Here is a 27,854-nt window from a genome sequence, read left to right on the forward strand (position 1 = left end):
AACTCCTGTTGCATGCACCGTATTGTGCATCTGGCTTATGTGGATCCTGGGGAATTGAACTGGGGTCCTTTGGCTTTGCTGGCAAGTGCCTTAACCTCTAAGCCATCTCTCCAGCCCTCAGGATGATATTTTCATGCATACATCTTTGAACTTCGCTGGTATCTACTCTCCCACTACTACATCCCTCCACTACTATACATCCTTCTCCCCTCCTTCCACTTTTCCTCAGCCCCATCCTGCACTACAAATAGTCTCTCTTCTGATTTCATGCTAATATCTTCTTTTTAACAAGTGTAGTTCTTATGCGCTGCTGGTGGGAATGTACTTTGGTTCATCCACTGTGGAATTCAGTCTGGAAGTTTCTCAAAAAATTAAAAATAGAACTACCATCTGATCGAGCTACCCCACTTCTTGGTGTATATCCAAATGAACGGAAGCTGATTGGCTGCAGAGGCATCTGCACCTCCACGTTTATCCTTGCACTATTCCCAACAGCCACACTACAGGGTCAGGCCAGGTGCCCATCAGTGAGTGAATGGGTGAAAAAAAATGTGATATATATAATTGACTTGTATTCAGCTTCAAATAAGAATGAAATGACATCCTTTGTAGAAAAGTGAGTGGAGTTGGAGATCATTTTTAAGGGAAATAATCAAGACTCACAAAGACAAGTGTACCATACTTTCTTTCCAATGCAGAATCAGAGTAGGATACGAAAATGAAAGGGGTGCTGCCAGGGGTGTGACCAGGGAAAAGGAGGAGGGGGATAGGAAACAATCCAGGGAAAGAACGTGGTGAACGTGCACCGTATCCGTGTATAGGAATGTCACAACGTAACTGTGTAACTAACACAGCAATAAAAGGAAGCATGACCACATTGCCATTACTACATATAAACTTACTAACTTCCCAGCAATATCAGTTGTTTCACAATTTGCCTTTTGCTTTTATTCTTTAAGCTAGAATTTAAGGATAGTCTATATGTTATAATTAATTAATTAATTATAATTTTAAATTAATTTTGAATTATAGTTTCCTACCTGTTCATAAAAATATTGTAAGGGGCTGGGCGTGGTGGCACATGCCTTTAATCTCAGCATTTGGGGGGCAGAAGTAGGAGGATCACCGTGAGTTTGAGGCTACCCTGAGACTCCATAGTTAATTCCAGGACAGCCTGAGCAAGCTAGAGTGAGATTCTACCTCGCAAAACCAAAAAAACAAAAACAAAAACAAAAACAAAAAAACCCCCCATATTTGCATATATATATTCAAAGGGTATTTTTTTTTTTAGCAGGAAGGTAAAAGCAAGTAGGAGAAAATGAAGGGATGCAATTTTTTAGAGGGTTCAAATAATATCTCTGCCCAAATTTTCTGTCTGTTGAAGGAGAAAAATTTGGATTTAAGAAATATAATGAAGTCTTATAAAATTTTCCTTACTCCCTATCCTTATTATTACTTGGTCTTTTTAAATACTTGATTATTTTTATTCTTTACCAAAATCTCAAGTGTTATTTTTGTGATTTCCTCTGACTTTAAAACATAATAACTAACATTTGCTCAATATAAACGTGTATTAGACATAGATTAAGCAGTTGACATGAGTATCTTGTTTCATCTTCACAACGCCTCTCTGTCTTAGACACAGGTGTCTATTTCACAGGTGAGGAAGTGGGCAGGGAAGCGAAATCATTTGTCTGAGGGGAACATTTGCCTGGATTGGTGTTCAGTGTGCAAACCCGAGTGACCGGAAGAGTGGCTCTAACACCATGGCTCATCCTGCTTAGGGCTCATTTGCTTCTGATTTTACTGTGTTGAGGAGAAAGTATCATTCTAGAAGAATCTATGGAGCATTTTTCACGTAACCAAAAGTAACTCTATGAAATAACTGAGGGACTTAAAAGCCACGTCAGCAAATGCCTTTAATCACCGACCCACCCATCGTGAATTCCCTACTGTAGCTTTACTGAGAGACAAGGTATGCACAGGCAAGACCGAAGAGGCTTTATAAAGGCTCAGTGCCACCCCGGGGAATGACACAGTGCTCAGTGAGAGCAGAGCAGAGTCCCCATGACATCTGAGAAGTGTGAGGTGACAGCCACTGCTCATGACATTATCCCAAAGTCCGGTTTCCATTATTTGAGTAAGTGCTAGATCCCATGATTAGCATTAGTAACTTTAAGGCTATGGTAAAGAGCCTTTTCCCCTGCCGTCTCCAGCTTTTACTTTCTTTGCTACCCAGACTGGTTAGTGAACTTTCCCAGGGTCGCACAGCTGGTGGGTAGTGAGGAAGATAGGTGCCTTGATGGCTTGGTCTCATCTACACTTGGATATCTTTATTTCTTTCAGTCTGAAAACTTTAGCTTGGAGATACCCAAGATGTCTTTAAACGAATCCCTCACATTGTTTTCAACAAAAGGACCAGTGGTCTCCATACTGGACAATCTTAACCTTCTATAATTTTGAAGTTTTCAAGTAAGAGATCATAAGGGACAAAAGTATTGTGATGTAATTTTATTCCTACTGGTGATAGCTTCCCGTTATCCTGTGTCCTATGATCTTGGGGATACATGGAAAAATCTAACTCCCTAATAATGTCAACAACATCAATCTAATCATTTTAGGAATGTAAATACATTCCTATATTTTCTTCAGTATGTTTGTGAACAGAAATTGCCTGGATGGAAAATTGTTATTTTGTGGTTCTAGTAATATATTGATTTAAAAAAAAATTTTAAATTATTTTACTTTTATTTATTTATTTGAGGGGGGGCTGCAGAACAGACACACCAGGATCTCCAGCCACTGAACGAACTCTAGATGCATGTGCCACCATGTGTACCTGGCTTCTGTGGGTACTGGGGAATTGAACCTGAGTCCTTAGGCTTCGCAGACAGATGTCTTAGCTGCTAAGCCATCTCTCCAGCCTCGATTTTTAAATTATATGTAGTCAAATTTGGACTTAGGCACTCATGGTGTGTCGGGGTCGGATCGTGGGTTGTAATAGAGGTTCCACTATGGTGGGAGGGGGATGTTGATAGTGGGGTGACGTATTACATTTGTGGAAACATATCTGTGTGAGAACTTTATTTTTGCTCACTTTTCTGGTGGATGTGAAACTGCTCTAAATATAATCCCTGAGATTTGCCCTGTTTTGTTATTGCATTTATATCATTGGCCATTAGTTTATAATAAATCAGGAGATTTTTGTACCCGGCATATAGTAATGGCTAAAAAAAATTTGCTGCATTACATATTTAGCAATGATATATCAGAAATCTAATGTGTTTATCACAACCTTTTGTGTCTAATTGTAGAACCTATTTTCTGAAGTAAATTACCACCAGGATCCATGTAAATTCAGGACTAGTGACATTATTAAAATAATAAGAGAAAGGACCTGATTGAAAGTGGCCTGGGCTGCCTTACTCTGCTCAAGGTACATTTAATATAAACAAGGGGTGGTATGACCCTGCACTTAAATCAGCTCTGGGCACCTGGCCAGAGCCCGCAGGCAGACGTGGCTGGTCCCAGCTGACCTTTCTGATTTCTCTTTTATATTCTTCCTTTCACTTAACTCTTCTAGTTACACTGATACTCTGTTTCTCCAATTTATAGAGACTAATTCCATACCACAGGATGTTTTAAAAAAGCTAAACAGCTTTATTGAAACATAATTGATGAATGGCATATTTTAAAACACACAATTTGATAAGCTTTGCTATATGTATATGTCAAAAAAACCATGCAGAAAGTGAAATCCCTCTCTCCAAATAAGTGCTTTTAACTGTTGAGCCATCTTCCAAACCCTATTTCATATTTAAAAGAATTTTTAAAAATTGTATTTGCAAAAAGAGAGTCAGAGAGAAGAGAAAAAAGAAAGAGAGAGAGAGAGATAGAGAGAGAAAGAGAGAGAGAGAGAGAGAGAGAGAGAGAGAGAGAGAGAGAGAGAAAACTGGTGCTCCAGGGCCTCTGGCCACTGCAAACGAACTCCAAACACATGTACCATTTTGTGCATCTGGCTTTATGTTCATACTGGCAAATCAAACTTAGGGTTTTCAGGCAAGTGCTTTAAGTGCTGGGCCATCTCTCTTACTCTTAAAATTTTATTTACAAGCTAGAGAGAGACAGACAGTGACAGTGACAGGAGAGAGGTTTTTTTCTTTGAGGGAAGGTCTTGCTCTAGCCCAGGGTGACTTGGAATTTGCTATATAGTCTCAGGCTGGCTTGAACTCAGCAATTCTCCTACCTCTGTCTTCCTGAGTGGTGGGGTTAAAGGTGTGCATCACTGCGGGGGTTGAGGGAGGAATGAATGGGTGTGATAGGGTCCCCAGACACTGCAAATGAACTCTGGACACATATGTCACCATGTGCATCTGGTTTAATGTGGGTACTGGGGAACTGAACTCTGGTAGTTGAGTCATCTCTCCAGTCCCCCATTTTATTTTATTTAATAATGTTTTTAAAGAAGTTCTTATTTTTCATGAAATATCCTATATTTTCTATTAAAAGTTTTATATACACAGATTTTATATTTAGATTTATGATATATTATGAATAATTCTTGTTTTGCTCATTTTGATGTGGATCAAGGTCAGCGACTGGTTTACAGATATCTAATTGTTCTAACACCCTGTTGAAAGATTTTCCTTTATCCACTGAGCTGTTTTTGTACCTTTGCCAAAATCAATTGATTTGTTTCCAGATTGTATTCTGTTGATGTTTCTCTAGCTTCATGTCAAACTACCTTGTTCTTACCACTCTTGTTATAGGAGGAGGCTGGAATCAGGAATGTTTACTGCTATTTTTTAAAAATTGTTTTCTCAGGCTGGAGTGATGGCTTAGCAGTTAAGATGTTTGCCTGCAAAGCCAAAGGACCCAGGTTCAACTCTCCAGGACCTACGTTCGCCAGGTGCACAAGGGAGCACACACATCTGGAATTCATTTGCAATGGCTGGAGGCCCTGGCCTGCCCATTCTCCCCCTCTTTCTCTCTGTCAAATAAATAAAATAAAAATAAAATGTTAATTTTTTTCTCTACTCTAGATCTTTGGTATTTCATAGAAAATTAGAATTGATCTTCAAACTTCAAAACATGAGCCTGGCAAATTTTGATTGGGCATGAATTGAATGGAGAACACTTTGGAGAGCAATATTGAGTCTTCTAACTCAGAAAGAAAAAAAATCACTTAGGCTGGAGAAATATCTCAGCATTTAAAGGCACTTGCTTGCAAAGCCTTAGGTCTGGGTTTGATTCCCCAGTACTTTTGTAAAGCCAGATGCACAGAGTGGTGCGTGCAGCTGGAGTTTGCAGTAGCAGGAGGTCCTGGCATGTCAATGCACACAATACTCTCTCTCCTTCTGTGTCTCTCAAGTAAATAAATAACAATATTTTTAACATTATATTTTCTTACTTCTTAGTTCATTCTCAGAAATGTTTTATAGGTTTTAGTGCTAGGATCGTTCATATCGTTTATCAGATGCACCCCTATCTTGTTTTTTTTTAAATTTTTTATTTATTTATTTGAGAGCGACAGACACAGGGAGAAAGACAGGTAGAGGGAGAGAGAGAGAATGGGCGCGCCAGGGCTTCCAGCCTCTGCAAACGAACTCCAGACGCATGCGCCCCCTTGTGCATCTGGCTAACGTGGGACCTGGGGAACCGAGCCTCGAACTGGGGTCCTTAGGCTTCACAGGCAAGCGCTTAACTGCTAAGCCATCTCTCCAGCCCCTATCTTGTGTTTTTGATGATATTGCAAGTAGTATTATTTTGTAGTTCCAGTTCTAGCTGCTCATTGCTAGAATATAGAAACAAAATTGGCATTCAACGTCTTATGTCACACAGCTTTACTCACACATCCTCATTTCTCTGATTTCCACAGGATTTTATATTTAGATGGCCATGTGTTCTGCAAATAAAGGCAGTTTTTCTTTTTCTTTTTTTGTTACATTCTATAGGACTTTTCATTTTTTTCTTCCCCATTGTACTGGCTAGGTCCCTGAGGACCATGTTCCATAGATGTGCTGAGAGTGAATACCTCTGCTCCTGATCTTGGGGTATCATGAAATGGCTTACTATTAAGCTGGGGGGGTTATGTAAATACTCTTTCTTGGTTGAGAAATTTTTGTTCTGTTTCTTGTTCCCCAAGGATTTTGTTTTTAAGTATGTAAACACTGGATTTTGTTCAATGATTTTTTTTTTTTTTGGTGTTCATTGAGAGACTCATATTTTCTTTCAGTTAGCATAATGATTAACTGCTTGATTTCAAGTGTTAACCAGCCTTGCATTCTTGGGGAAGCCCCATTTGGTTCAGATGTGTTTATTACCTTCATTGTGGATTACTAGATTCAGATTGCCAAAGTGATTTGTTAATATTTTTCCACTTATACTTACAAGGAATGTTGGTTCATATGTTTTTTTGTCTTGTTTTGTTTTCTTCTCCCTTATTGCAATATCTTCCTTTACTTGATTTTGGTATCTGAGTAATGTTGGTTTTATAGACAAGTGAGATGTTAATTTTTTCTCTTCAATTTAACAAGTTTTGCTTTGAAGCCATCTGAGTTTAATTATTATTATTATTATTTTGCTGTTTAAAGGTTCTTAACAAAAATTCAATTTATTTTCAGCATAAAGGACTATTCTGATTATCTGTTTATTTTGTGTGATTTTTTAAAAAAGTGGTTTAAAGAATTGGCCAATTTTATCTAACTTGTTAATAAAATGAGCATAAATTGTTTATAGAAATCTTTTAAAAATATGTTTTATTTTATTCATTTATGAGGGAGGGGAGAGAAAGAGAGAGAGAGAGAGAGAAGAAAAGAGAAAGAAAGAAAGAAAGAAAGAAAGAAAAAAGAAAAAAGAAAGGGAGAATGGGCACACTAGGGTCTCTAGCCCTGCAAATGAACTCCAGATGCATGCTCCACCTTGTACACCTGGCTTATGTGAGTCCTAGGGAATCAAACCTGGGTCCTTTGGCTTTGCAGGCAAGCACCTTCACCAGTAAGCCATCTCTCTGGCCCTTATAACATTATTTTTTAAAAAAGAACATTTATTTAATTGCAAGTAGAGAGAGATAGAAGAGAGACAGACAGAAGATAGAGAAAATAGGTGCACCAGGATTTCTAGCCACTGCAAATAAAATCTGCATGCATGCATTACTTTGTGGTTTTTTTGTGGGTACTGGGAATTCGAACCAGCGTGGTTAGGTTTTGCAGGCAAAGTGCCTTGGCTTCTGAATCCCTCTGGCCCATAACATTCTTTTACTATGTAGTATATGTAATTATAATTATAGCACCTTTGTTATTGCTTACAGACCAGCTTTTGTATTCAGTGCTTTATTGCTATTGTTTTTCTGTTTCCTACTCTAGTCACTAGATTTTTATTTCTTCTACCTACTTTCAGTTTTACTTCATTTTCTTCTCTTGTAATATAAATATTTTAGTATGAAAAATACTTAGGTGCAGCTCAAAAATTTTGGTATGTCAATTTTAATTACATTTAGTTCAAATTTCTAAGATTTCTTGAATGAGATTTTGGTTATTTAGAAGTGTTTTATTTATTTTCTACATGGATAATATAAAAGATACATTAATATTATTTTAAAAGTAATTCAATAATTGTCAGAGAAATACTTTCTGTGAATTTCAGAAATTACAGATTTATGGAGATGTGTCTCATGTCTAGAATATGGTCATTTTGGTAAACATTGCATGTATACTTGAAGAAAATGCATATTCTGCTTTTTTATGGTGGTATGTTTTACAAATGTCAGGTAGATCAACTTCATTATTGCTGGCATGTTTTCAATAGCTTTACCAATTTTCTGATGACTTTTCTGTCAATTACTGAGAAAAAGGAACTGAAATCTGTGGCTGTGACTGAATTAGTCTGTTTTTTTTTTTTTTTTTTTATCAGTTCCTACATTTTGAAACTGTGTTAAATCCACATATTTTTAGGATTTACAGTCTTCTCAGTAAATTGGCCCCTTGTCATTATGAATTATCCCTCTTTATGCCTAGTAATATACTTTATTCTAAATATAATTGGTGTGATATTAATATCTTTCTTTTTGCTTGTTATTAATATTCTGTATCTTTTCCTATACTTTCTGAACCTATTTGTATCTTTTATTTATAGCAGACTTCTTGCAGTTTGGCGCTGTATCTTTTATATGAACAATTTGACAATTCCTTTTGTTGAAATATCAAACATTTGATGTCATCATTTACCGGGTTAGTTTTGAGCCTATTATATAGCTACATATATATATATATATATATATATATATATATATATATATAGATAGATAGATAGATAGATAGATATAGATATATATATATATTTTTTTGCTACCCTCTCCGCTTGCCTCTTATTCTTTGATTAACTTGAGAACATTTTAGCATTTTATTTTGTTTTGAGACAGGGTTTCACTGTGCAACTCAGGCTGGCTTTGAAGTTGTGAGACTTCTGCCCCAGGCTCTCAAGTGCTGGGATTATGTGTGGGCGACACCAGACCTGGCTTTTCATTTCGTTTCATTTTATCAACAACATACTTTGTATGGATACATCATGTGTTGGTACTGTCTTTTCTTTTCTCCTTGCCCCCATTCTACTGGAAACCCTTCTCAGTGAGGGTGCGGATATTCCCCATGGATTGTACGTTATGCATTGTGGGAGCAGCTGTCAGTTATTGGGGGCAGGCAATGCCTTTGGGCATGACATGGCAACCTGTGGCCCTTACATTCTTTCCATGCCCTCTTCTGCAAACTTCTCTGAGCTCTGGTGGATGTGTTTTAAGTCTACTTCAGTGATGAGCTCTTAGGAGCCTCTGGGTTTCTGCTTTGGTGGGTGTTGCCCATCCTCAAATGTGTCTCCTTCACCCTGGCTCTGATTGTCAGGCCCACCAGGGAAGCAGCGCTCCTGCTCATCTCATCAATTCCTCTGTGGTTTCGCCTTGACCTTCAGTGAGATGCGTGGGGTGGTTAACTTCGGGACCTTCTGAAAAAGAAAAACAGATTCTCCAATGGAGAATGAAGTCAGTATAGGTTAAATAGGATACACATTGTTAATTTAGGGAGCCCCTCTTTCAGCCAAAGACTAGCGGGAGCTTGACATTGGAGAACATAAACTTTGTCTCCATAGGACTCAGGATTGCAGTTCCAGATATGGGTTCCTTTCTACTGAGCAGGATCTCTTAGCCAATTGGAAAGCCATTGGTTGCCCACCAAGGCTGTGTGCCACCTCAGCACTGGTGGGTACTTCCTGTCGGGTTGGCTGCTTCTGAGTAGCTTGGATCCCTGCTTGCTCACACTGTTGTTAGCCACTTTCCTCCAGAGACAGGGTGTCTGGGGACTGGCTCTTTAACGAATTCCAGCCAGGTCTCTACTTGTTCGGTGTCTGCAGCATATGGTGAGACCTGGCTTTTTAACATGTTGCCCTTTTCCATTTATTAGCTGTTACTCTTTGTGAGTATCTGACGGAGATCATTGGCAAATCCCTGGATGTCTCCTTTTGTGTAGTAATATTATTTTCTTTCCTCCTTTGCTTTTGATCTTTGGCAATTCCAGAAAACACTTCTTAATTTACATAGGCCTTTGCTTACCGCCTGGGATGCCTGTCACTTCTCTGTAGCTGGGATGCTTCTTTGAGAGATGGCTGACCCCTTTGCTGTCCTTTAATGGGTCACTGCCCTATGTTTCCTGGCTTCCCACATTCTAAGAGCCAGCGATTAATGTGTTATGACCTTTGTTGTTTTAGGCAGGAGCGTTAACTTACCCCTGCCAATTCCTTTCAAAAGGAACTGGAAGTTCTTGTTAGAGTTCACGTGTTACCTGGTCCCTGAGACCTGAGACAACTTTTGTCACCACTCTCCGCTCAAATAACACTTCTGTGGAGTTTTCTCTGACCTACAATCCTAAGAGCCATTTAGTCACTATCATATTTTTTCCATATCATTGTTCTTAATAGTACTTTGTGATTTTTTTTCTGGATAACTTAACTAGAAGTTTGTTTTTAAAATGTCTTTTTTTCTATGTGATGATATTCAAGAGATTATCGATCTTGTAGATCACATTCCCTCTAATTTCCTTGGCCTGTAATGTCATTCACTAAGCACTTGATGGGCAGTTACTGAATGAATGAATAAATTATTTTTTATATTGCAAGTATATTATTATTACACAAAATATGGTCTTCAGTGCCAGTTTGCAATGTGCTATGGCCGAAATTAAGTATGACCATAGGATAATTTTATATCTACTGCTGTAGTCAAATACTCATTTCTGCCAGAAAAAACTTGACCAAGAGCAGCTTGTGGGAAAAAGGGATTACTTTGGCTTACAGATTCGAGGGGAGGCTCCATGATGGCAGGGAAAATGATGGTACCGGCAGAGGGTGGACATCAACTACTGGCCAATGCCAGGTGGACGACAACAGGAGAGTGTGCTAAACACTGGCAAGAGGAAGCAGATTATAACACCCATAAGCCCGCCCCCAACAATACACAGGAGGCATTAGTTCCCATGTCTCCATCAGCTGGGAACCTAGCATTCAGAACACCTAGGTTTATGGGGGAACTCCTGAATCAAACCACCACACCTACTAAATCTAATAATAAAGTTTTGGGTTTTTAAATTTTGTATGTCTGTTTCAAATTTTACTTTCTCCTAATTAATTTGTGCTTTATAGAGTTATCAATGATATAGACTATAATTAAAACAAAACTTGGCTCCTTCACTGAAGATAGTTTGAGAAGCTTTACACTATATGCCATGGGAAGCAGAGGATAGGGTTTCTTAAAGGTCGCAGATTTCAGGAACTCATTTATTATTGAATTTTGACTTATATCTGAGTTCTTCCCTCCCACATGACTCTGGGTTACTGTTTTTCCTTACCATACCTTTTTGTGGGGAGCAAATTGGTATTCAGTTCCTGGAGGGGAATGTCTACATATATTATTTGGAGCTCTTCTATACGAAGAAACAGTCTCTTCGTACTTATTATTCAATCTCTTATTTATATTATGGACTTATGAATATTTATCTTATATCTTATGTTGTAATTAAGTACCATATTTTCTACATTGTTGATTAAATCATTTCAGCTTTGACCTTTGGTTTTTTCTTTCTTTCCTATATACTTTTGACATACCTGTATCCTCTGCACATTTTTTTATTTAAGTGTGTGTGTGTGTGTGTGTGTGTGTATGTGTGGTGTGTTGTTTTCTTGGCCTTGGTATACATGGGATCATGTAGTAGCTACCTCGTGTGCTCTGAGGTCCCTCAGGTAACGTGAACCGGATGCCCATTCTTTTCTGTTGCCATATGGCACTCTGTTGTTTGGGTATTTGATGTATTTGTTATTATTCTATTAAGGATGTTTAAGCTTTTTCCAGGTTTCCCCCATATTATAATTAAGTTCTTATATGTAGCATTGTGGGCATTTGCTTTCTTCCTTTGAGTACATTCTTGAAACTTGTAGGGTGCACACATGTCAGCCATTTCCCAAGACATTTTGTCGTATCTTAAATATCCAGCAACAATGCCTGCCAGGCATAGCTGTTCTCCGGTTTCCATTAGTGTGGCCTTAGCCTTGATTTTATGCATTCCAGTGGTATAAAATTGGCATTTCCTTAATGACTAAAGAAGTTGAGTACGTTTTTATGTGCTTCTTAGATACTCTAGCACATTCCTTTTTTTTGAAGTCAACAATACATTTTAATATTTTATTTATTTATCTATTTGCAAGCAGAAGTGAGAGAGAGAGAAAGAGAGACAGAATGAGTATACCAGGGCCTCCAGCCACTGCAAACAAACTCCAGATACACGCGCCACTTTGTGCATCTTTACATGGATACTGGGAAATTGAACGCTGGTCATTAGGCCTTGCAGGCAAGCACCTTAACCACTGAGCCATCTCCCCAGCGCCACAGTTGACAACATTTACCACCACATCCCTTAAGTCGCTGTTCTCAGCTATTTGAGGAAAGTGACATAAAGTGGGCTTAGTAGTATAAAGAGAACGAGCACATTCTTCTGTGAAGCTTTTGTTTAAGTCTGTTCCATTTTTTTTTGCATGTGTATGTGCCATATATATATATGTTCTCATATAAGTGTGTGGTCATGTGTGGAGGCCAGAAGTTCATGCTGAGTGTCTCTTTTCAGTGATCTCCACCTTGTTTTGGAAGCATGGTTTCTCATTTGTTATCTGGACTCGCTGACTTGGCTGGAGCTAGCAGGGTCCTTCTGTCTGCCCCCTGCTGGGGGATTACAAGTATTGCACCGGCACAACCGGCTTTTAAGTGGGTGCTGAGGATCAGAACTCAGGCACTTGTACTTGTGTCTCAAGCACTTTATCCACTGAGCCCTTTTCACAGCCCCATGCATTCCATTTTAACTGCATCGTGTTTAATTATTTATTCATAGGTATTATTTAGGTGTCTTTTTAAAGATTTACTTTTATTTATTACAGAGCGAGAAAGAGACAGAATGGGCATGTGGGACCCGGAGAATTGAACCTGGGTCCTTAGGCTTTGCAGACATGTGCCTTAACCACTAAGCAATCTCTCCAGCCCTTATTTAGGTATCTTTGATACAAGATTTTTGTTGTTGTATTACATTGTCTTACATGTTAAAATTTTTCTCTTGACCGATACCTTAAAAAATTCTTCATACGTATTTTTGAAATATATATATATTTAAGACAGACAGAGAGAGAGAGAGAGAGAAAGAGAGAGAGTGAATGGGCATGCCAGGGCTTTCAGCCACTGCAAATGAACTGCAGACGCATGTGCCCCCTTGTGCATCTGGCTTACATGGGTCCTGGAGAATCAAACTGGGATCCTTTGGCTTTGCAGGAAAATGCCTTAGTCGCTAAACTATCTCTCTGGCCCTTCATACATATTTTGAGAACACAAGTTACCCCCTTAATTTATGTAATCTAGAACCCTGTTTTATGTTTATTTCTTTTTATTATTTTGAAGCACTCTTTGCCAGTCCTGAGGCTGTAGGATTATTATCTTGTCTTCTCACTAAGAAATTTTATAGCTATAACTTTTACATTAAATTCATAAGACATTTAAAAAGTATTATTATTTTCCAATATTTTCCTTATTTATTTGCAAGCAGAGAAAAATAGAGAGGAGAGATACACAGACAGAATGGATACACCAGGGCCTCCAGCTGCTGCAAACAAACTCTAGATGCATGTGCCACTTTATGCATCTGGTTTTATATGGGTGATGTGGAATCAAACCTGGGTCATTAAACTTTGCGGGCAAGTGCCTTAACTGCTAAGCTACCTCTCCAGCCTCTAAAATGAATTTTAGTTTAAGAAGTGCATAGAGGTTGCTAATTACTTTCTTCCTGTATGAATACTTAAATTCTCAGCTCTGACAGAATAGTTTCTTCTCTTAGTGTATTGCTTTGGGTACTTTATTAAATATATAGACTGCAGGGCATGGTGGCACATGCCTTTAATCCCAGCACTGGGGAGGCAGAGGTAGGAGGATCACCATGAGTTTGAGGCAACCTCAATTTTATAAAAAAAATAAGAATAACAATAAATAAATGAAGTATATTTTATTTTTATTTATTTATTTATTTGACAGAGAAAGAAGGGGAGAGAGAGAGAATGGGTGCACCAGGGCCTCCAGCCACTGCAAACTCAAGATGCTCTGTCATGTTTCTTTCAAGTTCAGTAGATGATCAGTTTCTCAAGAACAGCAAGGATTTGAAGGCTCTGGGGAAAGGAAGCTTCTGGAAGCTTCTCCTGGGCCTGTGGGTCTCACTTGTGTCTCATCTCCTTTTATTTTCTCCAGTCCTCTCTGGTAGAGTCTAATGAGCTGTAAAGGGGCGGCAAGATAAACAGCAGGCATAGAAGAGAACAAGTCAGTCTTGAATGACACTGAGATTGGCAATGCTATCTTCAAATAGCTGAAAGCAATCATTCCTTTGATTTTTGCTTCTTTGATGCATATGAATTATGGTCAGTGAATTTACAGTTCATCCAGGACATTTGTTTTTTTTTTTTTGGTTTTCATTCCTTTTTATTTTGTTTTGTTATTGCTTAGATAACCACATATAAATAAACATGAGAGAGAGAGAGAGAGAGAGAGAGAGAGAGAGAACACAGATTTATAGATCAAGACTCAGCAACAGAACTGAATGAGAGCCAAAAACCAATTTATCCTAAATTAGTGTCCTGAAGGCCATATTCTCATTATTAAACTATGCTTTTTATTTATGAAAAAATGTTTGAATATAAAATACAGTTGGCCTCTTCTATTAGGAGAGAATTAAAACAGATTTTTTTTTTTACACAGTGATTTACAGTTTTGAGACTAAGGAAACTTACACGGACGTCTTAAAGCCAAGAATGTTCTTTGTTGTGTTTGGAAGGCCCCTGATTGAGCCCTTCCTTGAGAGTGTGAGACATACTCCAGGCTAATAATAATAACAACATAACAATACGTTTAAATGCAGCCATGCTAAACTTGAACTATCATTTCCCCGATCCCGTTGTTGCCTTTGAAAGGCCTTATTTTTCTTTAAAGGTGCCAGGAGCTCATTTGATTGGTTGAAGTGTGGGCCAAAGGGAAACGGTGATTGTTTAAATTTAAATAAGATGCTTTCTCCATTCCTATCACAGCTGGGTTTTGTAATTTTTACACGTTGATAAAAAGATGAGCTGACATATTCTCTGGGGAGGCATGGAAAGTAGATTGTAATGATTGCCACTATGAAAAGCCTCAAAAGGAAAAGGGCCCGGGAGGGGCCATTTCTGTTTTCTTTATATAGAAAATGCCTCAGAGTGTGTGTGGAAACAATGTTTCTGCACAAATAAACCTAAGAATGTTTAGTCGGCACATTTTTTTGTCATGTTATGATGAGAAGCAGATGGGGGTGCTGTTAAATCATGTCCAGTATGAACTGCTATGCACCCCGTGTGTATGTGTAAATATTTAACTAGAGAAACGGTCACACGAGAACTTCTCTGGAGTCATCTTGGAAACAGGAAGCCACAAATTATAGGTCTGAAATTTACCATGCACGGTTTATGAGTTCAGATAAGTAGAACCAAAAGAAAAGAAAAGTAAAAAAAAAAAACCGGACTGACAGTTTTATAAATAGCTCATGGCTCTTGGTAGGGGGAAGGAAGGGACGGGATTAGGGAGAAAGTACATTCATTCATGTTCCAGTTAGAATATTAATTATAATCACAGTCCCAAGAAAATAATAGGTATTTATCCATGCATTTAAATTTTAGATGTATTAGTCTCAACCTTATGTAGGCCATATTACTGTGGGATTATACTTTATTCCCAATTAGCTTCTAAAGCTAGCACATAAGGCCAAAATTATGTCTATTTAGGTATGCCCTGGAAAATAGAAGCATATGTGTGCGCACACACACACACACACACACACACACACACACACACACACACCTGTGCTGGCATGCAGAAATTGGGACAGATCTTTAAATATTATTAGGTTTCATATGATGTGATTGGTTTAGGTTTATGGGGCAAATTGGGTGGGGGCAAATTACTGATATCGGTGCATATTGTACAAAATACGTGCAACTGGGATGAGAAGCGCGATATAATAGAAGGGGAACCCAAAAGAATTTGTGCCTTCCATAATCTGAGGCTTGGTCCTCTGGAGGGGAAGTAAGCCTACCCTATTTTGTTTCTGTTTTCCAGTTTGTCATTTCATCACAATAGTGTTCTGTGATTACTTCCTGTTTTTAAATTTACCTTACCGAGTGTTTCTGGGACAAACACCTGAGCAGAAGCAGCTTATGGAGGACAGGGCTTAGTTCAGGCTCACAGATTCCAGGGGAAGCTTCACGATGGAAAATGCTGGCTCACTTCATCACACAGCCGCAGCAGACGGACCACGCCAAACAGCAGCAAGTGTGAGCCCACTCCCAGCAAGGCTTAGGGCTGGACTCCAGGTCCGCCCCCGGTGACATGCCTCCTCCAACAGGGCTCTGTCAACTGGAGCTTAAGTAGGAAGCGTAAACAAAAAATGCCCGAGGCTATGGGGCCATTCACATTCAAACCACCACATGCAGTCACATTCCTGGGTGTAACAGTTATTTTCTCCTTGCTGGACGATCAGAAGCAGTTTAGGGAAGGAAGAGGTTTACTTAGGGTTACAGAGGAGGTTTCGTTATGGTGATTAAAACACTGTAGCAGCAGTCAACTGTGTATCACATTTCCACAACAGTGGAGAGGAAGGAGAGAGAGAGAGAGTGAATTTACTAGCTCTGGTAAACTGGGCTGGATTATATAATCCCAAAACCTGTCACCATAGTGACACACCTCCTCCAGCAAGGATCCACCTCCCAAAGGTTCCACCTGCTGGGTATTGAGTATCAGTCTTAATGACTACCACGTAAGGCTATGAGTGATGTTTTACATTCAGAATGCCACACTTCAAGGCTGGAACAAGAGGTAACAAGGAGAGGCCCGTAGTCCCCTTCAAGGACATGCTGTTAATGACTTAAGACCTGCTCCTAAGCCCCACCTCTTTCTTTTAAACTTTTTTTTTTCATTGACAACTTCCATATAATCACTATATCTTGACCAAAATTCCCTTCTATCACCCTCCTGTTCCCCCTCCTCCACTGAGTTCCCATTTTTTGAATTTTGAAGTTTTTACTATTATGAACTTGTATTATAGTGTTACAATATTGCATGTTAGTCATATTCCTTCTGGGTTATACTCTTATATTATACTCTCCCATCATCCATTGAGGGATACCTCTTTTGTGGGGTTACTAGTACTCATTGTGGGGTCATGATTACACCAGCTAATCTTAGGGGTGTGTGTGTGTGTGATAATGCCTCAGGTCATACATTTCCACCCGGGGGGCTCTTTCAATTTTCCCACCCCCTCCTCCACAGTGTTCTCTGAGCCTTGGCAAAGTCCCACCTCCCAAAGGCCCTTCTACATCCCCATTGCCATAGGTCAGAGACCAAACCTCTAACAAGTGGGCCTTTGGGAGGGATATATAAGATCTGAACTGTATCTAATTTTATCACTGATCTCTACCTTAAGGATCTGGACTACCTGTAACTCATTTTATTCACAATTACAACACAGCTGTTTCTAGAAAATAATTCCTTGAGTTTGCCGGACTAAGGTCTTCAGATTCCCAAGGGCTCTCCTCTAGCATGGGTCACCCATATGCTTTCATAGAGCTCCTTTCTCCTTCAGAGGTGTTTATTCACAGACATACCTGGTCTTAAAGCCCTAAAAATATTTGCTGAGCACCAAGGCCATTAAGTGCTTAGAATGGAAGGGTAAACAAAAACATCTACTACTCATGATCCTCCAAGCTTTCAGTCTACCAGGGAGACAGATGTTAAATGAAAGCCTAATTACAAAGGAGATGGTCTTTGAAGGGAAGGGAACCCATTTTATCCTCGAGACCTTTAGGGATTAAAAAGTACTGTCAAGAATTTGTTCTTATGTGGCTTTGATCTTACCTCATATTGGCTTCTTTAAAACCTTTTATTTATTTGAGTGAGGTAGAAAAAGTGGGGTGGGGGAAAGAGAGAGAGAGAGAGAATGGGCACATCAGGGTCTAGCCACTGTAAATGGACTCCGGAAGCATGTTCCACTCTGTGCATCTAACTTGCGTGGGTCCTGGGGAATCAAATCTGGGGTCCTTTGGCTTCACAGGTAAGCACCTTAACCACTAAGCCCTCTTGTTGGCTGCTTCAAGAATGAGTGCTGTTTAGAATGTGTGGATATTCAGATAGAGCCAAGAACAACTAGCAAGATGATGAACAGATGTAATCAGTTAACAGTAATTAGCACATTCCTGATAGAAGAGACAAGGGAATTCTTAAGATATGAAGTTACAGAAGGAAGTACCAGAGAACCAACAAGTTTTAAAAAAAGAGAGAGGGCCAGGCATGGTAGCCCACGCCGTTCATATCAGCACTCAGGAGGCAGAGGCAGGAAGATCACCATGTGTTCAAGGCCAGCCTGAGACTAGTCAATTCCAAGTCAGTCTGGGCTACAGCGAGACTTTACCCTGAAAAGCCAAGTAAATAAAATTAATTAATTAATTAAAAGTGAGAAGAAAATAGAAATTTTCCACGAAGATAGATGTTGCCTTTGATTCGTTTACCTTTAGTTTCTTTGTGGGTAATAGACATATATGCATATGTTTGTATTACTTTGAGTATTTCTTCTAATTGGCTCAAACTTATACTTATGTCACTACCCTTTTAATGTCTTTAATCAGCTCAGTACATTTGGAGGAACAACTGGGCACAGATCACAGCATTTGATTTGATTCTTCCGTGGCCGTTTACTCTGGGCATTTCCTCAACCTGACTCTCCTCTTGTTTCTTTTCTCTAAGAGGAGGCGCTAATATTCCTAGGACTTGCATTTTTGTAATGATAAACCTGAAACCAGATTAAAAAATTTCCTGGTAAAAATTATACAAATGCATATTGCACTGTGATTATTAGGCAAGTGGAAGGGCTAATTTCCCATTTTAATGCCAGATGCAGCGCCAGGGCGATGGGGAAGATGAAGCAGAAACATGGCCGGAACACGATGCTCTTGGCTCAGTGCTCTATGCCTCTCTTTATCATACACATCAGTTCGTAATTTATTTGCTCTTTAAATAATATAGTGAAACCTCATTTACTGAAAGACTGATTAATTGCAGAGAAGTTGGGACTAACCAGTGGTGTCTTTCTTTAATGGAGAGCAGTAAACACAGCCAGAGAAGGAAAATGCTTCTAATGTTCTATAGAATGACTTTCCATTTCTTTCCTTTCAAAACACTCTGCAGACCTCGTAGGTTCTAAATTTGCTAATCCATCTCTTCCTTACATTGCTGGGAGATTGGCATGGATGGCCTAGCCTGGCCAAGGCTTTGGGTTTGCTCACCATCAACAAAACACCCCTATTTGGGAAGGAAATCAAAACCCCGGTGCCCCCAGAAGAAGAATTTTACAATTTAACTGAACCATATATCATTTTGTATTTAGAAATGGATATGTAAATTACTTTAGTGATAGTGTGGAAATTAGAAAAAATAAGGAAATGATAGATTTGTTGACAGGGTAGATTGATGGTGGCCAGTTGTCAACATAATAATGAAGTGGTTAATGCTTATAAAATTTTAGTTATTTATTTGTTTTAAAGCTCTTCATTTATTTAAGAGAGAGAGGAGAGAGAGAGAGTGAGAGAGAATGGACACAACAGGGCCTTCAGCCACTGCAAATGAACTCCAGATGCTTGCGCAACCTTGTGCATCTGATTTATGTGGGTCCTAGGATTTGAACCTGAGTCTTTTGGCTTTGCAGGCAACTGCTTTAATTGCTAAGGCATCTCTCCAGCCCTTGTATTTAATTTTTTTATTTGTGTTTTTTTTTAATTTAAATTTATTAGTTTTCTTTTCAGTAAATACAGGCAGTTTGGTACCATTATTTAGGCTCATCTGTGATCTACCCCCTCCCATTAGACTCTCCTTGTTATTGAAAATGGGTCGTGCATTGTGGAGTTAGCCCCCAGTTATTAGTATGATAAATGTCTCTGAAAATCAGAAAATTTATTTGTGTTTTGAGGCAGGGTCTTACTCTAGCTCAGGCTGATCTGAAACTCACTTTGTAGCCCAGGCTGGCCTTGAATTCATGGTCATTCTCCTACCTCAGCCTCCTGAATGCTGCGATAAATTTATTTTTAATTGTCCAATAAAAACTATATATCTTTATGGTGTATATGGTATTTAGAATCATGTATTATGTATTATGTGGTGGCTAAATCTAGTGAACTAACGCATGTATGACCTTAGATTCTTATAATTTGTTGATTAATGAGAAGAGGTAAAATCTCTTATCAAGGTTCAAGTGCACAAGTCATTGCTACTAATGATAGTCACCATGTCTTTGAGTACATCTCTTTTTTTTTTTAAATTTTTTATTTATTTATTTGAGAGTGACAGACACAGAGAGAAAGACAGATAGAGGGGGAGAGAGAGAATGGGCGCGCCAGGGCCTCCACCCTCTGCAAACGAACTCCAGATGCGTGCGCCCCCTTGTGCATCTGGCTAACGTGGGACCTGGGGAACCGAGCCTCGAACCGGGGTCCTTAGGCTTCACAGGCAAGCGCTTAACCGCTAAGCCATCTCTCCAGCCCTGAGTACATCTCTTGAAGTTATTATTCCTGCATTATAGAAATTTATGACATTTCCTCCATCCATCCTCTCTCCACCCCAGCCTCCAGCATGTATCATCCTATTCCTTGCTTCCTGGAGTTTCATATTTGTCTTCTTGTGGCTGGTTTATTTTAATTTAACACAGTGACCTTCAGGTTCATCCATATTGATGGAAATGACACGATATCCCTTTCAAAGGCTGAGCACTAGTCCACTGTGTATGTGTGGCACATTTTCTTCATCCATTCATCTATTAAAAGGCACTTAGATTAATTCCTTATGTTGGTTTTTGTGAATAAAGCTACAATGAACATAGGAATACAGATATCTCTTTAATATACGGATTTTATTTCCGTTCAATACATGCCAAATGATGGGATTTCTAGACATGTGGTAGTTCTATGGTAGGTTATTTAGTGGTACCCAGTCCTGCTATATGAAGAGGTCTCAAAAAATGTCATTGCCCATCCAGCTGTTGGTGGGTTCCTAAGCTGACTCCATGACCAGGGTATTGTGAATAGTGTTGCAATTAACATGGGTGTGCAGTTATTTTTGCTGTGTACTTACTTTGATTCCTGGTCATTGTAGGATGATGCGTTATTTCAATTTTCATGTTTGAAGAACCTCCATACTGGTTTCCGTAGAAGATTGATCAATTTACACTCCTACCAACAGGTTTTTGTTTTCAAAGGTAGGGTCTCACTCTGGCCCAGGCTGACCTGGAATTCACTATGTAGTCTCAGGGTGGTCTTGAACTCACAGCGATCCTCCTACCTCTGCCGCCCAAGTTCTGGGATTAAAGGTGTGCGCCACCAAGCTTGGTTCCCAACAGGGTTTAAGGATTCCTTTTCCCTTGCATCCTCATCGGCATTTTATATGGAAGCACAAAGGGCCCCGAGTAGCCAGAGCTACCCAGAGCAGACAATGCGGTCTATGTACACAGTGGAGCATTAGTCAACCATCAAAACCAAACTCATGCCCTTTGCAAGAAAATGGATGGAACTGGAGATCATCATGTTAAGCAAAATAAGCCAGACTACCAAAAAGAAAACTATCACATGTCTTTTATATGCAGAGCCTATATTTTAAAAAGGCATAAAAGTAGAAGGTTTGGGAAGTGAGGGCCAGCAGGAATGAGGGAGGAGCCGAGAGAGGACGCTGGGTGCGCGTGACTGAGTAGAGCGTACTTGTGGGAAGTGTCAGGAGGAAGCGCATTATTTTAATTACGAGTTTTAATTAACTTTAATTATACTAATTTATTCTCATATCAACAGCTTATGAGGATTCCTTCTTCATATCCCCTCAGAATTGTTTCATTTCTTTTTTTTATTAAAGCAGTAAGTGCTTCATTTTTAAAAAAATTTTTAATTTATTTATTTGAGAGCAACAGACATAGAGAGAAAGACAGATAGAGGGAGAGAGAGAGAATGGGCGCGCCAGGGCTTCCAGCCTCTGCAAACGAACTCCAGACGCGTGCGCCCCCTTGTGCATCTGGCTAACGTGGGACCTGGGGAACCGAGCCTTGAACCGGGGTCCTTAGGCTTCACAGGCAAGCGCTTAACTGCTAAGCCATCTCTCCAGCCCTGTTTCATTTCTTTTTGAGCAGTTATTTTAACAAGTGAGAGGTGAGATTACCTTGTGGTTTTAATTTGCATTTTTTTGGATGATTAATGATGTTGAACATTTTTTTCATAACTTGTTGTCTGTCTTGTTTCATACCTGTTTGTCTGTCTTTGTTTGGGAAAGGGAGAATGGGCGTGCCAGGGTCTCCAGCCACTACAAACAAACTCCAGACACATGTACCACCTTGTGCAGCTGGCTTATGTGGGTCTTGGGGAATCAAACCTGAGTCCTTAGGCTTTGCAGGCAAACGCCTTAACTGCTAAGCCTTCTTTTCAGCCCAATAAATGTATATTTATTTTACATATTAAAGGACCTATGGATTTTTAGCCACAGAAAGTAGATGGATAGTTCTTTTGGTAGCTAAAGATGTAATTTAGGCTTGAAATACAGATTTTCAGATATCGGTTTTAGTGGTAAATAAAATGTAGACTTCAGAAAGTAAAGAGAACACGTGGGTTGGAGAGATGGCTTAGTGGTTAAGGCACTTTCCTGCAAAGCCAAAGGACCCAGGTTTGATTCTCCAGGAACAATGTAAGCCAGATGCACATGGTAGTGCACACTTCTGGAGTTCATTTGTAGCAGCTCGAGGCCCTGGCATGCCCATTCTCTCTCTCTACCTGTTTCTCTTTCTCTCTCAAATAAATAAGTAAAAATATAATATTAAAAAGGAGAGAACATGAATGGGACCCCCAAAGGACATTGATACTTGAGATATTAAAAGGTAGAAAGAGGAGCACGTAGTCTGAGGAGAGAGGATGGGAAGGTTGGAAACAGACAGGGGAAAAGCCTCCTGGAAAGGCCATATTAAGAGGAGCTTCATGTGATGGGGAAGTCCTTGGCACAGAACTTTGACAGCACCATTGAATTTAAAGAATGTATAGGGTAGCTTTTTAAAAAAAATATTTATTTATCGGGGGTGATGGGGGTGGGGGGGAGAATGGCCATACCAGGGCCTCAGGCCACTGCAAATGAATTGCAGACACTTGCGCCACCTTGTGCACTTGGCTTCATGTGGGTACTGAGGAATTGAACCTGGGTCCTTTGGCTTTGCAGGCAAGTCCTTAATGGCTCCATCCCGTGTTTGGCAGTTTTGATGCAAACGTCTTGATTCCTCTTGTCAGTCTTGGAGAAACAAGTGCATGCCGAGAATCAAAGCTGTTAAGAGCAGAGTTCTTCCAAGAATCTTGGCCAGTGAGAAAGTTCGGACACTAGTGGTGACTAAGGAAGTTTTGGTGGGGGAGGATTTTCTTAAAAAGTAAGCGGCATTTGGGAACAGTTATGAGTTGAAGGGGAAAATGAGTAGAGAGGGAATATCTAAAGCTAAAGGGCAGAGAAGGGACGATACATTCCCATGTAACTGGGATGCAGATGGCTCCTGAGGTGAGGAAGAGCTGGTGCTCCAGAGGAAGGGAAGGGCGGCAGGTGCAGAGATGGGCGGCCTGTGACTCCCCTGTGGACAAACATGAGGCGTTCGAAGGAGAGGTGGGAGGGAGGATGAATTGCATGTCAAGGCTGAAATTAAATGTTGGTTTCTCGCATTAGCCAAGCTCTTGTTACATTTCAGGTGCTGGGCTATGGTGAGCTCTGATACGACAGGGCAAGTGCATGGGCATTAACCAACAAGTAAATCCACATTTGTGACATGAACAAAGCTGTAACTGATAGCTTAGAACGCTGCCAGTGTGTCATGGGAAGATGGACTCTGTTACAGAGCTCAGAGAAAATGACAGAGCGTGAGAGGTTGAGGGTCCAGGTATGTAAGGGTTAATAAGCATCGGTGTGTATTCATTTTAGAATGCATTCATTAGAAGGAACAAGTTCCCCTAGGAAACTCCTTCCTCTTCTCTGCCTTCACAAAACTGTCTTCATGTAAGATGACTTGGCATGTTGTAAAGGAGTTCCTTTTTTTGTTTCTTAAAGCACATGTACACATTCATACCTTAAAAATGAGAGTTACAGACACAGAAGATGGTGGAAATCATTCTTAATGGGCTGTTTGTCTTCCTAAGTTGCAGATTTCACACCTAATCATACACAATTTAAATTAAAAGCATCTCTCACTATGACATGGATGACAAAAGCAAGCATTTACAACACATTACTACCTTGTGAATAACCTTGCGAGTGACAAGTGCGTCTTAGTTCCTCACTGTGTTGAAATGGAAGAGCTCTGTTTCTGAGTCTTCGATAGCCCTTCACCCACAAATGACTTTATCCTCATTTTCAGGGGAAACTCATCTGAAAGAAACACAAAGTAATTAATAGCCACTTTCATAGGTCCATAAATTGTACTTGTGCTTAAATCTGTATTAAAATATTTTTCTTAAATAACCCAGACTCTGCAAAGGGAGAAAAAGAAAATTAGATGCTACTGAAGAAATACTGTCCTTCAGCATGTTTGAAATGAATATGCCATATATATATATATGTATATATATATATATGTATATTACTATTTGAGATCTGTTTTGGGATATGGGTGGGGATAAGGCTGTCTTCTGCATAAGCCTATAAAAAGAAAGATGACTTAAGTGGTAAAAATTTAATTTCAAACTCTCATCAAAGTATTTCAGAAATATTCTAAACGAATGAATCATACCTTTTGGCTCCTTTTTCCACAATTACTTTCTCTCCACAATTCACTACCTCCCCCCCCCACCCATTCATTCTCACCTAAACCCTCCTGGACAACTTATTCATGATGTGGCAACCTGGCGCTTTGCCTCTTCAGAGTGGTGCGATCTTTATGGAGGGTTTTGCTTGCTTGGTGTGACTTTAGTGGGTGGGTTTGAGGGTACTGCGGAGTTGGGAAGTTGCTCCTTATCTATGCTGTTACAGTACATAGTGTGTGTTCCAAAGAGAATGGACGATAGGTTATTCTGAAGCAGGTATGAGTGGTCCTGTTACTGGAGTAACCATTAGGACCAGAGCTCTGGCAACCATAGCAAGGCACGCTCAGCCACTAACCCTTGATACACCAAGTACAGAGGTGAGTCACTGTGAAAAGCAGACAAAGGAGATGTATTCAAAGTGACCACACTAGGAAGACGAACAAACAGGGAGATCCAGGGATTGCCCCAAGTCCCTCTCAGGGGCTCATAGTGTGACGTTTAGGTTTAAATTGAACGCAAGAGGCATGTGCAACTAAGCAGTTCAGGTCCAGGTGTGTTCCCGCTCAGGCTCGACCGTGACACGTCACTGTCTTGGCTCCCGGCTCCTGTCAGGTCCCAAGGAGCCAGCACTATGGGAACGCTCTTCCAGGGAGACAAGCCCCGGCCTTTTCCTTCCCTAACATGAGCCTCCTGGGATTTTTCCAGTTCCTTGGCATCGATGGCCTCAAATCACCTGATAGCTGGAGGAGGGGCACACGTGTCTCTTTCTAGAATATCTTTAGTCTTACTAGGACATTTAATACCCATGTCCCTGGAATATGGATTCAGGTTGCCCTGAATCACATGTTCCACGCCAGATGTGGCTATATGAACGTTTATAGTTTCAGAACAAGAAAGAGGCATCAATCAAGATATTTCCAGATACTTTGGTGGGGTCATCAGGTAGTTGGGTTAGAGCAAGGCAGCCACATATCTGCTATAGGCTTCAGCTGCTATCTGTTGACATTCTAGGTTTTGGACTGGTGACAGCTAACTGAGTACATCCTAAAGGTTTTCACTTTACAAGCCAATGGATACCAGGTCACACAGGGAGACAGGTGATAAACAGCTATTATGGAGGCTACAGAAAAGTCCAAGATAACTTTGGTTTTGATAGGCAACATTCTGGCTTTGATTTTTGCATGGATGTGTGTGTAGCATGTGTGGTATGATGTGTGTATGTGGTGTATTCATGGGTGTCTTCAGCTCTGTGCACTGTCGCATATGCATGCAGAGGCCAGAGAACATCTATCATTCATCTGCACAGCTCCTTTGAGATGGAGTGAATCCCTCTCTGAACTCTTAGCTGCCATTTCAAGAGCCCCAGTGAGTCTCTGGTCTCCACTCCCCACAGGTCTGGGGTTATAGGCATGTGTGACTATGCTCAGCTGTTTATGTGGCTGCTGGGGAGTAGGGACTTGAACTCGGGCAGTTGTGGGCCCTCTTAGTCCTGCGAGCCTGTGCAGCAAGGGTTCTTACCCACTGAGCCATCTCCCCAGTCTGATGTATGACAATCCCACTCTCCACAATCACAGAAGTCCTGACTAGTCACACAACTGGCAAAATCTTCAACATAGGTGTGACTTTTTTTTTTTTTTTCAGAGTGTCTTGATTCAAAGCATAAGATTTAGCACAAGGAAGGGACTTAGTACTGCTAGACATTACCCTTTACTTTGTTCTTTATGATTGTTTAAAGCAGAGCATAAAAGAAGTTGCAGTGGGTGGAGGCGGGATGCAGGTTCTAGATTCTTCTCTCATTAAATGTAGGTCTGCAACAGAGGCAACACCTGGCAGTCTTGAATTTGAGACTTTCATTGTAATTTGATGAAAGAAACTACTCTGGTGAGGGCGAGGTTGGGGATATCAGAAGGGAGACTACTTCTGTTATCTTTCACCATAGCACAGTCAGGAGCCGAACTGTGCCCCCATCCCATCATACGTTCACGTCCTAACCTCTAATGCCTCAGAATGCGACTGCATTGAGAGCGAGGCCCTTCACGGAGGGAACTGTGCTCAAGTAGCATTGCTCATGTGGCTTAGGTCAAACCTGCCAACATCTTGATCTTAGACTCTGCCCTACAGATTTGTGAGAAAATAAACTTCTATGGTTTGACCCACATAGCCTGTAGCTTTCCATGTGAGACAACATACCCAGAGGGGTAGGGGTACGGGGTGAGAGCTTCATATAAATATCATACACTGGTGGGGGAGCAATGAGATCTTGGACAAGGTTTGTGGAGTCAAAGGTAGCTTTGAGAACTGAGTCTGGCATTGACAGGTGTATGTCCTTCAGCAAGGCAAGTGCTTTATCTATTTGCCCTTCGGAGTGTGACACAAGCTCTTATTGGGATCGCATTGCACATGTGAAGCTCTCTGTAGTAGAGCTTGGCCATTGGTGGGTGCTGTACAGTACCCCCTCTTCCTGGAATGAGATACTCTTTTTCTGGGCTCCATAGAATTGGGGGGGGGGTGCCTTGACTGAGCACCTTCTGAAAGAAAGCAAGGAGGGCCACCTATGGGTCTTGATTTCTTGATTTTTCAGAAATGAGGAAATTGTGCAGGTAGCTCAATGAATAAAGAACTTGCCATGCAAATAAGAGGATCTGAGTTTGGGTATCCAGAACCCACGTAAATGCTAGATAGGTGGCCTGTCTGTACTTCCAACACTGGGAAGGAGGAGATGGGGTTCCTGGGGTTAGCTGGCCTCCACACATACATCCATATGCACGTGAGCATTCACACATAGATATGCAACCACATACATGTGAACATATGCACACACACACACACACACACACACGATAGGAAAGTGAATGAGCCCTTCTTCCAAATTTCTGCCATTCACATTGAAGTGGTTTAGGCAGGTAAGAAGAATGAGCAAACAGAAACTCATGACATCAGGGCTGCCCAACAGATCCACCTGTGATCACATGACAATGTGAGGTGGCATCACACAGCTGTGTTCATGTTCTCATAAGAATTTAGAAATATTCCTAACGGTGTTAGACTGCTGATCAATAAGGCCTCAGAGGAAACAATAATTATTTATTGTGAAAGTGATCTAGAGGCATTTGAGTGTTGCAGAGTAATAGACAGGAAAACAAAAGGAGGTAAGGAAGTGTAGGAAACAAATAATAAAACATTTCCTAAGGTGCTTGGTTCATCCTCAGTAAATTCATAGAAATTCTCACACAGGGCCCTTAGAAACCCTCTGCATATGTTAAATACTATTACCGCATGTAATCATATCATAGCATATTATATTATTTAATTTCACTTTCTAGATGAAAAAGCTGAGATCTTGAGTGACTATCAATGACTCCAAAGCCCCTCAGACAGCTGGAGGAGACGGTAAGAGTTCAACGTGGCACGTTCTTCCGCCGTCATGTGTG

General features: G+C 40.3%; 1 protein-coding gene across 3 annotated transcripts in view; it reads left to right on the forward strand.

Annotated features, from left to right (window-relative positions):
• The window catches only part of Ipcef1 (interaction protein for cytohesin exchange factors 1), a 178,637-nt gene that overhangs the window by 11,950 nt on the left and 138,833 nt on the right, over window positions 1-27,854 (forward strand). For 2 of the 3 annotated variants that reach the window (XM_045158519.1, XM_045158520.1), the window contains exon 2: window positions 27,747-27,813. The exons of the other annotated variant lie outside the window; for it this stretch is intronic. The gene's annotated coding sequence lies outside the window, so the exon portion shown is untranslated. The remainder of the gene's footprint in view (window positions 1-27,746; window positions 27,814-27,854) is intronic. 3 annotated transcript variants of the gene reach the window in all.

The sequence above is a fragment of the Jaculus jaculus genome, chromosome 9 (assembly GCF_020740685.1).
Source record: "Jaculus jaculus isolate mJacJac1 chromosome 9, mJacJac1.mat.Y.cur, whole genome shotgun sequence".
Taxonomy (NCBI): domain Eukaryota; kingdom Metazoa; phylum Chordata; class Mammalia; order Rodentia; family Dipodidae; genus Jaculus; species Jaculus jaculus.